Source organism: Octopus bimaculoides, chromosome 3 (genome assembly GCF_046866305.1).
Source record: "Octopus bimaculoides isolate indiv1 chromosome 3, ASM4686630v1, whole genome shotgun sequence".
Taxonomy (NCBI): domain Eukaryota; kingdom Metazoa; phylum Mollusca; class Cephalopoda; order Octopoda; family Octopodidae; genus Octopus; species Octopus bimaculoides.
In genome coordinates this window covers 131,760,249-131,778,579 of record NC_142930.1, presented here as the reverse complement: position 1 = coordinate 131,778,579, position 18,331 = coordinate 131,760,249, and the positions used below count along the sequence as shown (strand labels likewise).

Below are 18,331 nucleotides of genomic sequence, written 5' to 3'. Positions count from 1 at the left end.
ACTCTAGCTACGCTAGTGGTCAGAAAGGAATACAATTCCAGGAGAAAAGAGCGTAATAATATTATTTAGAAGGATGAACTTCTTTTATTGAGGAGGGTGGGGCATGTGCCCATCAGGCCCCCTCCCCATCCTTGGGTTCACCCCTGGGTACTTATTTTATCACCCCACCCCCAAAGGATGGAAGGCAAAGTTGATGTTGGTGGTTTTCGAATTCAGAATATAAAGACGGATTAAATGCTTAACAGCATTTTGTCCGGCATGCTAATGACTCTGCCAGCTTGCTGCCTTAGTTTATTGTCAGAAATATTAAGGTGATATGGTCATGGCTGGAATGCCTTTGATCATAAGGATTTTGAATTAGGACTGGCAACAACAATGAAGTCATTGTTGCAACAAGTACCTTACCACAATCACCGCCAATATAACCACCAGCGTCACCTTCTTTACCATCACCACCACCACCATAAGATTCACCCTCATCATCATGATCATCATAGAAGCAGCATCACCACCACTACTGCAACCCCTTACCACTACCACCACCACCATCACCATCAGTACAATATTCACCATCACCACCACCACCACCTCCTCCTTCATCACCAACACCATCTCTGCTATTATCACCATTTCCACAGTCAGCAGCAACAACATAAAATAAAACACTGCCACTATCAACACCGCGACCACCATCTCCAAAACCACCAACGTCAACATCACTACTACGACTACTACTACTACCACTACTACTACTACCATGTCACCGTTGCCACCACCATCACTGCCAATACCACCATTATTATCGTCACCATCACCATTACCACCACTACAAACAACAACAGTCATTTAGACTTAGTGTTCTGACTACTAATATTGTCAACATTGCTTTCATACAGTTAGCTACGTTGTGTGATATAGTCTGTTTCCCACCTCTCTGTCGTGTATATATATATATATATATATATATATATATATAAAACAATATAAAAGACAATATCTACTCTCGTTAGATGGAGTACTCTTTTTGTTGAACTTGGACACATAGACCTATTCATTTTATATATATAATATATATATATATATATATATATATATGCACACACAGAGACATATATGCATATGTGTGTGTATCCGTATCTTTTCATTCTGGGTAGTCACTACATGTGTGTATGCATGTGTGTGTGTATATGTGTGTGTAAGACTAGATTCTCATTCTCACACGAATAATACCCCTCCCTCACCCTTCTCCTCCATCCCCCCCCTCACTACCACCACTCCCAATAAAGCCGGTAAAAATAATCAATCAGTTTTATTTATTTCTTTACTTTCTTCTTTCTGCTGCTATTCACTTAACACGTGACTGCCAACGTTGCCTTGATCAGTTCGTTACTTTGTTATTTTCCATGTCTCACTCACATCTGCTCTCCCTACTATAACACATACACTTACACGTGCTGAATAAGATAAACCTCCATCTTGATTTAACACAGAAGCAGCAAAGCATCAGTTTATACACCTGGCCGTATAAACACCTACATTCTTCTACGTTCTAAGTTCAGATCCCATCGAAGTTGACTTTGCCGTTTATCCAGTATCATCTTAAAGTGTGAGCATACTGGGTAGCCGCCTAAGGGCCTTATGGGTCTAGGGTCTCGCACATCTAAGGGCCCAAATTCTGATCTATGTATTCTGTAGCTTGCTGTCAATCCTTTCTTCTATAGGCACAAAGCCTGAAATTTTTGGCAGGAAGGGGCTAGTTGATTACATCTAACCCAAGTGCACAACTGGTACTTATTTCATCAACTCTGAAAGATGAAAGGTAAAGCTGACTTTGGCAGAATTTGAATTCAGAATATAAAGATGGATGAAATGCTTAACAGCACTTTGTACGGTAAGCTAACAATTCTGCCAGTTCACTACCTTATAGCTTACTGCTGTTACTTGGGCGTTGAGTGTGTCAATGTTTCTGGAATAAATTGTTGATTAGTTGCTGAAAGCTGCTTATAATAACTAGATTGTGCCCCAGGAAAATATCTAACCCTTTAGCATCTCAAGACATAACAACATTACATCAAAACTACTTTACCTCAGCCAGTCCAGCTCTCTTTAATATTATAATATTATACCAAAATACGTCAAAACAGAAACAGATCTCATAAAATTCAAAAGTTCTCAGGACAAATTTCTCCATAAAATCCCGGACCAACTTCTTACACCCAGATATGTCTCCAATAATAATAGCTCTTTGCTAGAGTTGGCCATGGTGTCCCATATATGACTGATGTGTGAATCACAATCTAAAAGACTTCACCAGGTGGTGCTATTAAGTTAGACATGGCCTGGGCCTATACTGGCTGAAACCTATCTAAGTTATCAGGTCAAAATATTCTACCAGTTTTTTTTTTATGTTCAAACTGACCAGATCCAGCCTCTCACACCTACCCTACATCATTCTAAAAATAAACAATCACATCATTGAACTCCCAAGGTTACAAAACAATGCATGATTAATTCAGAACAATATAAATAAACAAACATTACATTTGACAGAATAATTTGAATGCGAAAGGGTTAAAAATGGTCTGTTATGCCATACTATCCATAAAAAGATGTTCATGCATGAGAATATACATGTAGAATGAGCAAGATGAACATAATATGACACAACATGCAAAAGGCTGGCTATCCAAAACAAAAAAAAAAACAGAGTATAGGGTCCAATGCATTGATTTATCCAGAGCCCTATAATGTTGGTAAGACAGCCTAACATTTATCCTTCCATGTTGAAATACTAGGATCAACCGGAGTGGTGAGTTGTTAGAAGAAATGTTAGATTTAGACAAAATGTCTATTGTATGCATTTACAGTTCTGTACATTCTGATTTCAAATACTGTTCTCTAAGTTTAGATCTTAGTGATTATCAAGGGCTTGTACACGTGTATGTGTGTGTAACAGTTTTCAGTTCCAAATTCAAGTATAGCGTCATCATCACCATTATCATCATCTAATGTCCATTTTCCATACTGGCAAGGTTAGGAGCTGCATCAAGTTCCATAATCTGTTTGGCATGGTTTCTATGGCTGGATGCTTCTCCTAATGCCAACCACTTTACAGAGTGTACTGGGTGCTTTTTACATGACATCAGCTCCAGTGCTTTTTAGTGGGACCATCATCAGTGCCTTTTACATGGCACTAGCATCAGTGCTTTTTACGTGGCACCACCACCAGTACTTTTTGTGTGGCACCAGCACCAGTGCCTTTTACATGGTACCAGCACTGGTACTTTTTTACTTGGTACCTGCATTGGTGTGTTTTATCTGACAGCAGCAGTAACAATGTCACCAAGTACCTTGCAAGATAAAACCCCTTCAACTGGTTTAAACAAAAATTTCCAACCAAGAGTGTCCCAATCCCTGGAGGTCATTGTAGGAAGTTCTGGAGTCTCTTATCAGTCCTTCAACCTTTATGGTAATGAGGTCATCATCTCACTAAAATGTATCCAATAATTGAAACAAGATTAGTCATTGACTTAGAGTTTTGAAGCTCCACATATTAAACATCAACTACTAGGTATAATCCTTGTTGCAATGTGGTGGCTTGTGTGCCTCAATGACTCTGAGAGCCATGCTACTGAAGCACCGAAGTTCCCAGTAGGGCCGCCAATGCTGGACAGGTCAAAGGATAGAAGCAAGACTAATATGGACTTCCTCTTCTCAGAGGTAAAAATGGGTTTGTGTAGGACCAACACCTCTACATAAAAAAAAACAAAGTCATTGACTATAATTCAAAACCATCAAGACCTGGAAGAAGAAGGCCTTTCTTTGGGAAAGACAAGATACTGTAGCAGAGCTGAAAAAGCAGGGATCCAACTGGAGAGAAGCAGAAAAGATAGCCCAGGGTTGAGAATAGAAGAGAGAAGTCATTGATGGCCTTATACTTCATAGTAGCATAGGCCCTCTGAAATCCTGAATTAGTATCCGGAATGCTGGAAGACTACTGGGAGTGAGGCATCCCTTAGCTTTTATCAAAGCATGTCTCTTCAAACCCATGTCTCTTCAAACTCATGTCTCTTCAAACCTGCTTCAAACCCAGGCTGTGTCTGCTCCGATAATCAGTGGAGATTTGGTCAGTGAATCCTCTGTGATGGTCGACAGGTGACAGCAAGATGAGCTGCTATAGATCATGATAGCCCAAAATGTGTATGCATGTGACTGGGGACTACTTGTGAACTTGTATTCACACTGAAATTCAGAACATGAACTCTGCAACTCAACAGAGAATGACAACTCTGCTAGTGGTCAGCATTTATGAGGGACATGGTGAACTCGTTGGTTAGAGCTGGCTCAACCCACCCCAGGTGAATGTTCCCACTAGTGCTAGTAAGTAAGTTATACTCCATAGGGAACAAAGGGCTTAACTCTTTAGCATTCAGATTTTTTTATCAAATGTAAAGCTTATTTATTCATGTTGTTTTGAATTACTGATGCATTGTCTCATATCTTCAAGATTTCAATGTTGTATTTGTATATTTTTAGAATGATATTTTAGGATAGGTATGAAAGGCCAGATGTGGCCAGTTTTAACATAAAACAGATAGAATATTTGAGCCAGGTGTGGCTTGTTTGAATGCTAAAGAGTTAAGTAAGCATTGAAAATGTTTTCACCAAACACTCTGGATATTTGGCCCCCTACTTTTTTTGTTTGTTTTTTTTTCTTTTTGTGTCGTACTCACCTTAGTAACAGAGAATAGAAAGGAAGACCAACATTTTTGCAACATAAGTATCCTTTCTTTCAGCTAAAACTGATGTCATAAAGAGAAATACTGTTCCCTATTGCTGGTGCTAGATAATAATGTATATTTGATAAGTGCTTTCTGTGAAATGTTACTGTACAGTATTGAGTGCGAAAACTGCCAAAGGGCAAAACCCTTGTAGGAAGGAAATGGTGTGGCAGCAGGAGCAACAGCAGCAGCGGCAACAACAACAACAACATCAAGTGCAACAACAACTGCATCAGCAACCTTATCAGTAGTAGTAACTGAGAAATTAGAAAAAACAACAACATACAGCTAAGGCATTATTAATGCATAGTGAGTGAAACAGGTCTTGTAAGCATACCATTGTTACGGCAACATTTTTGAGCTGACAATGGTCGTTCAATTTGCTAGACATAGCAGCTAAATATTCTACATATCACACCCTACTATCTCACATAGGAAAGAACACATTAGGTAAGGCAATCCAAAGTACTCCTAAAATAAGAAGTTGTGATATGATGGTCAAAGCTGGAATGTCTCTGATCATAGGTCTCCTCAATCAGAAATGACCTGAAAATATAAAACAAAAGCATTATCATTTGCTGTGGATACACAACATAGCTCCAACACACTACTGCCAATCCCAACATTATCAGTCACACTATATACATTACATGATACAATGTACTGTTTATACATTATCAATATAATCAACATTACGGCTATATTATACCACAGCTGTAACAACATAAATTCAAAATATATCACCATTATTAACAAAAATCTTGTAGTTAATAAAATATAAACTGCCAAACCAAACACTAATATTTTGAATTATCAATATTTGTGGTAACTCGAACAACAGTAATTGATACGTCATCAGAATTGATACATCATCAGAAATGTTTGTTATATTAATAATCGACCGACCACTATGGTAGCAGTTACACTATAGCAATACAATATCACTGAAAAATCAACATTATCAACTGCTACCATGATAGATACTTACTCAGAAGTTATAACATACCACTGATGTATCAATATTATCATCCTCTGCAGTGGTAGGTACTATCATAGTGGCTACAACATACCACTGGTCAGTGGCGGCTCGTGTATAGACACTGTGGAACTGCAACACCCTCTATTTCCACTCAGTATTATTGATAACATTCAATATAATGAGTCCTTTTTTCTTTAATTCTTTCTTTATACTTGTACATTATATAATCCTTAAGCTTAATGTCAGTAGCCATCCTCTAGTTTTATGAAAAAAATACAAAAATACTTGTATAGAACTGTGTGCTTCACAGTTCCAGCGATGTAGTGTTTGGCTGTTGTGTGCATGCTCACATGTCCGAGATAGGAAACTGCATGCTAGGGAGAGAGAGCACTGTGGTTCACACAGTGCTGACCCTGGTGTGCTGGTGAAAAGTAGTGTTTCGTTTTGACTCCACATGTGTTGTGCTTAAAAACATGTTTATATTGTTGAATGTGATAAAGTGTAGAATTAGATTATTATCCTGTTTCCAGCTACAGTGTTGCTGCCGGAATTTGAAAAATAGGGCAGATTTCCCCACCTTATTTTGTGATTTAGGGGGGATTTTTGAAAAACAAGGGAGAATTTGTGGCAGTGTTCAGTGAACAAATTAAACACAACCCAGCAGTTGCTAAAACGTGAACCAATCAAGTTTATGTATAGATTTTCTTTTTATATGTTTGTTTCCTTTTACACAATATTAAAACAGCAGCTAAAAGTTTTCTGAAGCAGCACCCCAACTAATTTTATCTAAGAGCCGCCACTGCCACTGGTACATCAACATTACCAGCTGCTACAATGGTAGGTAGTCAGTGCTAACTCAGTAACTTAAACATACTACTTGTATGCTTATATTATCATTCACAACAGTAATAGTTACAAACATACTAATAGCTACAATATACTACCAATATACCAGTATTATCAATCACTATGGTAGTAAGTATTAACATAATAATTACTACAACATATGAATGATATATCAACATTATTAATCACTATAGACAGAGCCTCTGACTATAACATTATCAACTGTTACACTGCTACTTACAAACGCAATATTAGCTGCAACATGCAAATCATATAGCAACGTAATTAACATCTATGCTAACACCTACTACCACAGTAGTAGCTACAATACACCACTGGTGTGCTCACATTATTAACCATCATATTTAGTTGAGAGAGCCAGAGTTTCAGCATGGCACTGATTATACCAGTATTATCAACTTCTTCAGTAGTAACTACCCAACACACACTGACATTATGAGTACCAGCATTGTATATAACATGCTACTGATATACAAATATTGGTTTCAAATTTTGGCACAAGTCCAGCAATTTACATCAAGCCCAGTGCTCAACCGATATTTATTTTATCAACTCCAAAAAGATGAAAGGTAAAGTTGACTCCAGTAGAATTTGAACCCAGAATTTAAAAACAAGACAGCTAAGCATTTTGTCCAATGTACTAATGATTCTGTCAGCTCACCATCTTACTAATGTGCAAATATTATCAACAACTTCGGCAAAAGCTGTATATGGCTATGGTACATCTACACTTAGAATTTGTATCATTAGTTTGGAACGTCCATCTTGTCCAGAATATTGATCTGCTGGAAGCTGTCCAAAGACATGCAACCAGATAAATTACCATCTGTCAGTTACTTACCATTTCTTGAATGTATTGCTACTCTGGGTATCGACATGCTAGTGCTTCGATGTCTAGAAGCTGACTTGTTAGAAGCCACATAATTATCCACCATCTTTCCAACAATAAACTTTGGTCACCCTTTCTAATTCAATATCTCTACTACTCATGGACATGCTTATAAAATCTATAAACTGCTCAGCACCCATGACTTTTGGGAACATATTTTCATGCTCAGAATTATCAAAGCAAGGAATTAACTACCAGTTGTTAGCTTTCAAGATATTGCACTCTTCAAAAATTCCATGCTTCCCAAAACTCACCAACACAACTCCTGATGTTCCCACACACCACCTCCTTTCCTCTTTATGGCTCTGCTACTGTCTACTTTCTGTCTTTTTCCATTTTATTCAGTGTACTGTACATGTGTTTCTAGCTTTCATTGTTGTTTTTCTTTAATTGACTAATATGTCAGCTTTCTGTCCATTTCTTTTCATCTTTTCCAACAAGTTTTAGTCCGCCCAAGAACTGTATACAGCAAGCTCATTATTATTGTTGCTGTTGTTAGTTCGTCTGTCTTCATGTTCTGAGTTCAAACGCCGCCAGAGTTAACTTCACCTTTCATCCTTTTGAGGTCAATAAATTAAGTACCAGTTGCATACTGGGATCAATCTAATCGTCTGTGCCTAGAGTAGAAAAAAAAAATTATCAACTATATTATCAGTTGAACCCAGAATGTAAAGACAAACAAAATGCTGCTAGACATTATGTCCAACATGTTAATGATTCTGCTGGCTCATTGCCTTAACTGCGTATAAATATTGGGTGAAAAAAATCTTTGGATTGGAAAAGTCGAAGGGTGTTTTGTGCAACTTGAACTTACATTTCTTGTAAACATAAAAATTCGTATGAAGGCAATGATACATTGATACACACACACATGCAAGTACATGCATACAGATGCAAGCATGCATACACACATGCAAGTATGCACACACACACACACACACACAAATATACATACCTACATATATATATATATATATATATATATATATATATATATATATATATATATATATATATATATATATATATATATATACATATATATATATATATTATTTACATTTGACGGATATTTGTCCTCATCTTGTTTGTTGTTAACACAACGTTTCGGCTGATATACCCTCCAGCCTTCGTCAGGTGCCTTGGGGAAATTTCGAACCTGGGTTCTCATTCCTAACGATGTTACTATTATTATATTATTATTATTATTATTACTATTATTAATCAGGTCGCTTTTTGATAGCGAACTTTTCTACAAGGAGACAATTCCATCATACTTCTCCCAGCGGACAAGGGAAATGCTACAGTGGTGATGAACAAGTCTGACTACTCCGAAAAATTGGCAAGTCTTATAAGTGATGGTAGCTACAGTAGAGTAAAAAAAGACCCAACTCTGAAAACAGAGAGGAAGTTGTCACAGATCTTGATCAAGAACAAGGATCACTTCACACCAATGAAGTACAGACAGCTGACTCAACACTACAGTAAACTACCACACATGTACGGTCTCCCTAAGATTCACAAGGAAGGTATTCCACTAAGACCTATAGTGAGCTGTAGAGGTTCAGCATGCCATCCACTGAGCCGCTTCTTGGTGGATATAATCAGTCCATTAGCAGGAAAGTCAACATCATACGTGAAGAATTCCACCCACTTCACAGAATTGATCAAGGATACCCCCATTGAATCCAACTAGATGGTGAGTCTAGATGTGATAAGTCTATTCACCAAAGTCCCAACTGGTGAAGCACTATCGGTGATTCAAGAAAAACTAGTGACAGACACCCATCTAAAAGAACGCACTAGTATACCAATAACAAACTTGATGGAAATGTTGACTTTCTGTGTAGAAACTACCTACTTCAGTATGGACACTGATATATATCGACAAGAAGATGGTTTAGCTATGGGTTCGCCATTATCACCGATAATAGCCAATATATACATGGAATACTTCGAGAATTTGGCTTTAGGATCAACACCACTAAAACCAACCCTATGACTGCTATACGTTGATGACACCTTTATTCTCTGGCCCTACCAGCAAGATGTCCAAATGCTGTTAGATCATGTGAACTCAATAAATCCATCCATACAGTTCACCATGGAAAAGGAACAGAACAATCAGCTGGCATTCCTGGACGTATTAATAACACGCACCGAGTATGGATTCAGGACATCCGTATATCGCAAGCCAACCTTCACTGGACGATACCTTAACTTCAATTCCCACCATCCATACAGTGTAAAGAGAGGAATTGCTCAGTGCCTAAAACACCGAGCAAAGAATATAAGTAGCGATCGTGATACCCACCACGAGGAAATGATCAAGCTCAGAAACAATCTATTAAGAAACAACTACCCCAAGAACATACTATCTACTCCAATTATGAAGAAAAGAGAGGATGAAACCAATAAACTGTCTGCAGTCTGTCTACCCTATGTGAAAGGCCTCTCCAAAAAGATACAAAAGATATGCGGCCCATATGACATCAGGGCAGTATTCAAGAGCAATACAACACTTCGCAAATATCTCCTTCGGGTAAAACCACCAACAGAAGAGAATATGACCAAAAACTGCGTGTACTCCATCCCATGCAGCTGTGGTAGGTTATACAAAGGCGAAACATGTCGCCCCCTCAAAATAAGGGTAGAAGAACATCGCAAAGCTGTGACACGAGGAGATATTGATAAATCGGGTATAGCTGATCATGTATGGAAAAATGGAAACCACCTCCCCCTGTGGGATGAAGTTAAAATAATAGACAGGGAACAACACTGGAAAATATGAAAACTAAAAGAAGCAGCACATATGCTAGGACACAACAACCTCCTAAGCAGACCGAGTGCAGATATGAATAGCATATGGGAACCGGTATTGAGGAAGGATAGAAAAATAATAGATTTATAAGCCTTAAAATTCACCCCATAATTGCCTACGGGCATATGGCGTAGTGGTTAAGAGCGCGGGCTACTAACCCCAAGGTTCCGAGTTCAATTCACAGCAGCGACCTGATTAATAATAGTAATAATAATAATAATAATATAATAATAGTAACATCGTTAGGAATGAGAACCCAGGTTCGAAATTTCCCCAAGACACCTGACGAAGGCTGGAGGGTATATCAGCCGAAACGTGTTAACAACAAACAAGATGAGGACAAATATCCGTCTAATGTAAATAATGTTAATAATTCCTCATCTCTTAAATATAGAACTGTAATATATATATATATATATATATATATATATGTTATCATCATCATCATCATTTAGCATCTGCTTTCCATGCTGGCATGACCACGTGCTGTCAATAGCTGACCATGTGCCATCAATAATGACGGCTAATTATAGCATTTTATATATAAACAAAGTGCATTGTAAGGTACATAATAATCATACATACAAACATTTACATACTTCCCTTGTACACACACATACACGCATATACTCACACAGAGTTGAAACGCTGATTTCCCCCCTTCTCCTTATTCATCTATCACCCCTCCTTTTCTCTCATTGCTATTACTTTCTCTCACTCCCTCTCAGTCAGGGTTGTTACTCTCACTACTTCTCCTTCACTGAATTACTATTTTCTCTCCTACTCTGTGTCCAGCGTGATTCCGGACAAATATATATATATTCTTTTATTGTTTTATTTGTTTCATTCATTTGACTGTGGCTATGCTGCAGCACCACCTTTAGTCAAACAAATCGACCCCACTTATTCTTTGTAAGCCTAGTACTTATTCTATCAGTTTCTTTTGCCAAGCTGCTAAGTTACAGGGATGTAGACATACCAACATCTGTTGTCAAGCGATGGTGGGGAGACAAACACAGACACACAAACACACACACACACACACACACACAAACACACACACATACGATGGGCTTCTTTCAGTTTCCGTCTACCAAATCTACTCATAAGGCTTTGGTCAGCCCGAGGCCATAGTAGAATATACATGCCCAAGGTGTCACATAGTGGGACTGAACCCAGAACTATGTGGCTGGTAAGCAAGCTACTTACCACACACCCACTCCCGCGTCTGTACAAATATATTAAAACACTACACTCATTATCATATCAGGATATCTATATCTATATCTATATCTATCTATCTATATATATATATATATATATATATATATATATATATATATATATATATATATATATATATATATATATATATATAACTGTTATAACAACATTACCAACCACTACAGTTAGCTGATTTATTAACTGACAGTATTAACCACAACATGCCACTGATGTGCCACCAACATTATCAACTTCTACTCTGATAACTGCTAAAAACATAGTAGTACCTTACAACACAGGACTTCATACAACCAACACAAGCAACACATACATTCAACAGCTGCATCAATTGACTAAGGCATTGGTAGTGGTCGTTGATAACTAAACTAATACTGCTGGTACACAAACAAACATTAATTGACACACAAGTAGCAACTTACTTAGCTACATGATTCAACAATCACTACAACTGTCACAACCATTAGTACCACCATCACTACCACTACTGTTAAACCAACAACAGCAACAACAACAACAACAGGCACACCAACAACCTGGTAAACAGATGCAGTCAAGTGAAGACTGAATAGTTGCAACAACAAAGCGAAACCTAAAAACTAGATTCCATTCACAGTTAGCTGCAAAGCAAATGTGAAGCTTTGCTTATTTGATCTAGAAACAAACTCCGTTCATACAATATATACTATGGTAATGAATAGCAAGATTTGTTCTATTTTACATGCATCTATTTGTGTATAGATGTGTGCATATTTGTACATATACACATGCATGCACACATGCATACATATACATGTGCATTCATGCATTTGTGCATGAATGAACATGTGCATGCACATACACACACATATGCATGCATGTGCACATGTGTACACACACATACACACTGTATACAGGAGTTGCTGTAATAGGCACAGGAGTGGCTGTGTGGTAAGTAACTTGCTTACCAACCACATGGTTCTGGGTTCAGTACCACAGTGTGACACCTTGGGCAAGTGTCTTCTATTCTGGCCTCGGACTGACCAAAGTCTTGTGAGTGGATCTGGTAGACAGAAACTGAAAGAAGCTCGTCTTATATATATATATATATATATATATATATATATATATATATATACATATATATATATATATGTATGTGTGTATATGTCTGTATTTGTCCCCACAACATTGCTTGACAACCAATGCTGGTGTGTTTATGTGCCCGTAACTTAACGGTTCGGCAATAGAGTCCGATAGATTAATAGGCTTACAAAGAATAAGACCTGGGGTCGATTTGCTCGACTAAAGGTGGTGCTCCAGCATGGCTACAGTCAAATGACTGAAACAAATAAAAGAATAAAATAATATATATATATATATATATATATATATATATATATGTGTGTGTGTGTGTGGACATTATACACGCACACAAACACACACACATTCATCATCATCATCGTCGTTTAACGTCCGCTTTCCATATATATATATTCTTTTCTATTCTAGGCACAAGGCCCCGAAGTTTTTGGTGAAGGGGCCAGTCGATTAGATTGGCCCCAGTATGCAACTGGTACTTAATTTATATACCCCAAAAGGATAAAAGGCAAAGTCAACCTCGGCAGAATTTTAACTCAGAATGTAAAGACAGATAAAATACGGCTAAGCATTTCACCCAGCATGCTAACATTTCTGCCAGCTCGCCACCTTACACATATATATATATATATATTACATGCACACAGGCATACATAGGCAAACATACATACAAACGCACAAACACCTACACCCACATACACATGAATGAATGAGTGAATGAATGAATGAATAAATAAATGAACGAATGAATGAACAAACGTATGAATGGAAACTGTGCTGAAATTTAACAACAACAACAAAGTACATTGAAAGAGAAAAGTCTTTTGATAGTAAAAAAAAATTTGGGAGTGTTGGTCAGGTGGAGAGAATGTAGCATTGAATACTTGCTTTATTCAGATGTTGCTCACCTTATTCTAATGAAGCAGTTAAAGTGATGAAATACAATTTGCTTTAGTACTGGAAGACAATTATAAGTGAATGGCATGGCCTTTATTTAATGTATCCGATGTTCTTTTACTTGATCAACATAGGATCAATGATGTATCAGGCCTACGTTTAATAGAAATGTAGGTTTAACAGTGTATTTACAGCATTGTCATTATGCCTGTGAATGTAAGTGTGTGTGTGTGTGTGTAGCTGCTGCTGCCAACGTGACTCAGCAACAATAAGAAGGAAACAAAGCACCAGCACCATGTAATTTTTGTAAGAAAAACATGTCAGCTACCAGAACAGGTATCTTGAAAGATTAATCTAATTTTATTTAATTCAGTTTATTTTCCCTTTTACAGCAGCATGACTAAATCATCTTTTTAAAGCAATTGAAACTGGTAGCGTATTTTAATAAAAATGTAAATACTTTCTTACTTTTATTCATAATAAAGTTGTCAAAGCATTTTCTTCTTTCTGTCTTTTAATATACATGCATGCATGCATGCATACATACATACATACATACATACATACATACATACATATATACATACATACAGAATGTCTACATATTCAACTTTAAGCATGAGAATACATACATAAAACATACAAATCTGCACCAACATACATACATACATACATACATACAAAAAAAAATACCTTGTTGTTGATGTTGAAATTCCAATGAAGGAGCCTTGGATCTAGGTTAGAAACCAGTTCTTTCTCTCTTGGCAAGAAATCTTGAAATAAAACTGAATAATGACATACATACATACATACATACTTACGACGGAGGTACGGCAGCACAGAAGAAATCTGGTCTCCATGTGGCTTGACTATAAAAAAGCCTTCGACTCTGTCCCCCATTCGTGGATGCTAGAAGCCCTCCGACTTGCTAAAGTCCCAGTGAACTTGATTAATGCCATATGTAACCTGACGTCTTCCTGGGCCACCATTGTGAAGTTAAATACAGTAAGTGGATGTATCACCAGCAAAAAAATACAATATCGCAGGGGGATATTCCAAGGAGACAGCCTCTCTGTGATGCTGTTCATACTGTCGGTAAGCCCATTATCATTCATGCTGAAGAAGTCTGAAGGGTATCTAATTGGAACGCAGGCAAACAGCAACACCAAAATTACGCACTGCTTCTTTGTCGATGATTTGAAATTGTATGCCAAGAACATGGATGATATGAAAAAAAGCCTCGACCTGGTCACAACATTTTCTGGTGATGTAGGACTAGAGTTTGGCCAAGATAAATGTTCATATATGGTTGTGGAACGAGGAAAGGCTAAAAACCACCCTAACAACATCTCCATCAATGGCCTATCTGTTTCTCCAATATCTGATGAGGAATCCTACAGATACCTGGGAGTAGATGAAAACGTATCATATGAAGGTACCTGTAACAAGGAACACGTTACTAAGGAATACAGAAATCGGGTTAGGAAAATATGGACCTCGGAACTCTCTGTGTTCAATAAAGCAATAGCCCACAATGTGTTTGCAGTACCAGTACTCATACCGACATTCGGGATACTTGACTGGACGATCGATGAAATCCGAGCCCTTGATGTGAAGACCCGAAAAATACTAACGAGCACGAACAACTTTCACATCAATAGCGATGTAGACCGCCTATACCTAAAACGAAATAAAGGAGGGAGGGGCCTAACATCAATTCAGACTGCTTTTGAATGCCGTGTCATATCTCTCCGACATCATCTCATAACCACCAAGTGTCGAAGTGCACCCCTTGATGAAGTCTGCAGACATGAGGTAATACCATCATGAGATTGGGAAGGCAACTACTTGACAAGCATTCCCTATTCGACAACCCTGAACTCTTACCCAAAGAAATTGCAAGACTCTACCGTAACATAACATCAGAGGAGAGGATGAATGCATTCCAGCAGAAGACCATGCATGGATACGTTAACAGAAAGCTCCAGGGTGATAACAACATTGACAACCAGAGCAGTCTATCGTGGACAAACAATCGGGTCACCAACTCTCACTTTGAAGGGTATGCCTTTGCTATTCAAGAACAAGAAATAGCAACCAAATTCCTAATAAACAAACGGGACAGAGAGGCGGGCAAAGTGCCACAATGTAATAATCGATGCAGACTCTGTGGAATCAGCATCGAAGATATCACCCACATCATTAGCAACTGTCCAAAAATGTCATCACGGTATTACCTACCTATGAGACATGATGTTGTGGCCAAGACACTGTATAATGAAATCTGCCGACAGGATAACCCCGGGGCTAAGGAGATGAAAACCCATAATGAGGTAGAGGCCATTACCACTCACAATATGAAAGAGTATTGGTGGAATATCCCAATAAAAACCTCAATAAAGTGCAGACATAATAGACCGGATATAGTAATCTGGGACAGAGAAGAGAAACTCTGTACAGTAGTAGAAATCAGCTGTCCTGCGGATGTCAACATCCCACTAAAGATTAGAGAAAAAGAGAACAACTACGCCGAGCTACTGAGAAATTTGCAGATACTCCACCCAGACTACAAGTTCAGATTCATACCTGTGATTGTTGGGGCATTGGGATATGTAACAAACTGCCTCAACAAAAACCTGGAAAAATTAGGGGTCTCAAAACCTGAAAGAAAAAGGCTGATTAGAAGACTACAGATTCAAGCCATCAATGGAACTGTAAAGATATGTAAAACTTTCCAAAAATTTAGCACATAAATACATATGCATGCATCTAGACATAAAAACGCATCCATAAAACAAACATACAAATCTGCGCATACACTAACACCAAATACTGCACACACACACACATATGCACAAATACCTAGATGATGTTGATAAAAGTTCCAATGAAGGAGCCTTGAATCTATGTTAGAGTCCGGCTCTTTCTCTATGGACAAGAAATACAGAAATGAAACTGATTGATAACATACATACATACATACATGCCTACATACAACATACTTACATTTTATTAGATAATAAATCGTATGATATACTCCCAGTAGCTTACTTGTAAAGCATGCTCACTTCCATAGTATTCATTGGGTATTTGACTAATGAGAGAGATGGAAGATAGAAGATATGGGAATGTTTATTAACCACTATGATTGTTTTGACCCGTCTAGCATCAATTTGATTCGATCCTAGATGAGTTGAAACAATTTCTGTCTTCCATCTCTCTCATTAATCAAATATATATATATATATATATATATATATATATATATATATATATATATATATATGTAAAGTGGTTGGTGTCTGGAAGGGCATCCAGCAGTAAAAATCAGGCCAAAACTGACCTCGCTTGTGCTGGTGCCATATGAATAGTATTCCGTTCACTGGTGTTAGGAAGGGCATCCAGCTGTAAAACCATGACAAAACAGATACTGAAGCCTGGTGCAGTCTTCTGCCTAGCCAGCCAGCTCCTGTCAAACTGTCCAACCCATGCCAGCATGGAAAATAGATGTTAAATGATAATGGTAATGGCGATGATGATGATGATGATGATGATATATATAGATATATATGCACACACACACATACATCCATATATATATATATATATATATATATATATATATATATATATATATATATATATATATATATATATATATATATATATGATACGTGTGTGTGTGTGTGTACACACATATGGAGAGTTCGCCATGTCACCAATGTTGTCTAATGGAAAATCAAGGCTTGATACTATTTGGTCAATGTCTTGCAACTCTAAAGTAGTGGTCTTTCATCTCTGGTGCAGAGTCTATATTATCTCAAGTCAGCAGAGCTGTACATTGGCAGAATGGTTTGAGTCTCAGAAAAATTTAAAAATTTTTTCAAATGTTCCTTGTGGTATTTGTTCAAGCTCTTTATGTTCTGAATTCAAATCCTGCTGAGGGCCAGCAAAATAAAGTATTTGTCAAATGCTGCGGTTGATTAATATAATCTACTAACACCTTCTTACCAAATTGCTGCTCTTCAGCTTAAATTACAAGTCTTATTGAGGTTAACAAATCAGTAGAGCATTCATCAAAATGCCTAGTGCTGTTGAGTTACATGCCTTCAAACTTTGACTTCAAATCCTGTCATTGTAAGCTTTAACTTTCATCCTCCTGAGGTTAATTTAATTAAGTAAGAGTCAATTAGTGGAGTTAACTATTATGACAGTTCCTTCCATCAAAATTTATAGCTTTCGGCTAAGGACAGAAATCCTCTTTATGCATTTGGCAGAATCATTAGAGTGTGAGACAAAAAGCCTGACAATATTTGTTCTGGATCCCTATGTTCTGGGTTCTAATCTTGTCAAGATCAGTTTTGCCTTTCATTGCTTCAAGATCACTTAAATAAAGACCCTCCTGCCAAAATTTTGGTTTTGTGTCTAGCTTAGAAATTACTATTATCACCATTCCCTGGGTTTGTATAGGCATGTGGCCCAGCGATCAGGGTGTTTGACTCACAATTATAATGTCATGGGTTCAGTTCCTGGACCAGATGATACTTTGTATACTTTAGCATATCACTTCATTTCACATGCTCCAGTTTACTCATCGGAAAATGAGCACAAGCTGAGTGCTGACACAGCTCTCTCTCTCTCTCTCTCTCCCTCCAACTGTCACATAAGAGAGTCAAGAAGGCATCTATGTCTGCTCACAACTACAATTAGTGAAAGTATGATACCTTTTACCAAGCCTACACGTTTATGAATGATGTTTAGCTCTTTATTCCCAA

General features: G+C 37.6%; 1 long non-coding RNA gene across 1 annotated transcript; it reads left to right on the top strand.

Annotated features, from left to right (window-relative positions):
- Window positions 1-1,334: 1,334 nt before the first annotated feature.
- On the top strand, window positions 1,335-14,054 carry LOC128247280 (uncharacterized). The gene is made up of 2 exons (XR_008263637.2): window positions 1,335-1,891; window positions 13,071-14,054. It is a non-coding gene; the product is annotated as an uncharacterized LOC128247280 (long non-coding RNA).
- Window positions 14,055-18,331: the final 4,277 nt, after the last annotated feature.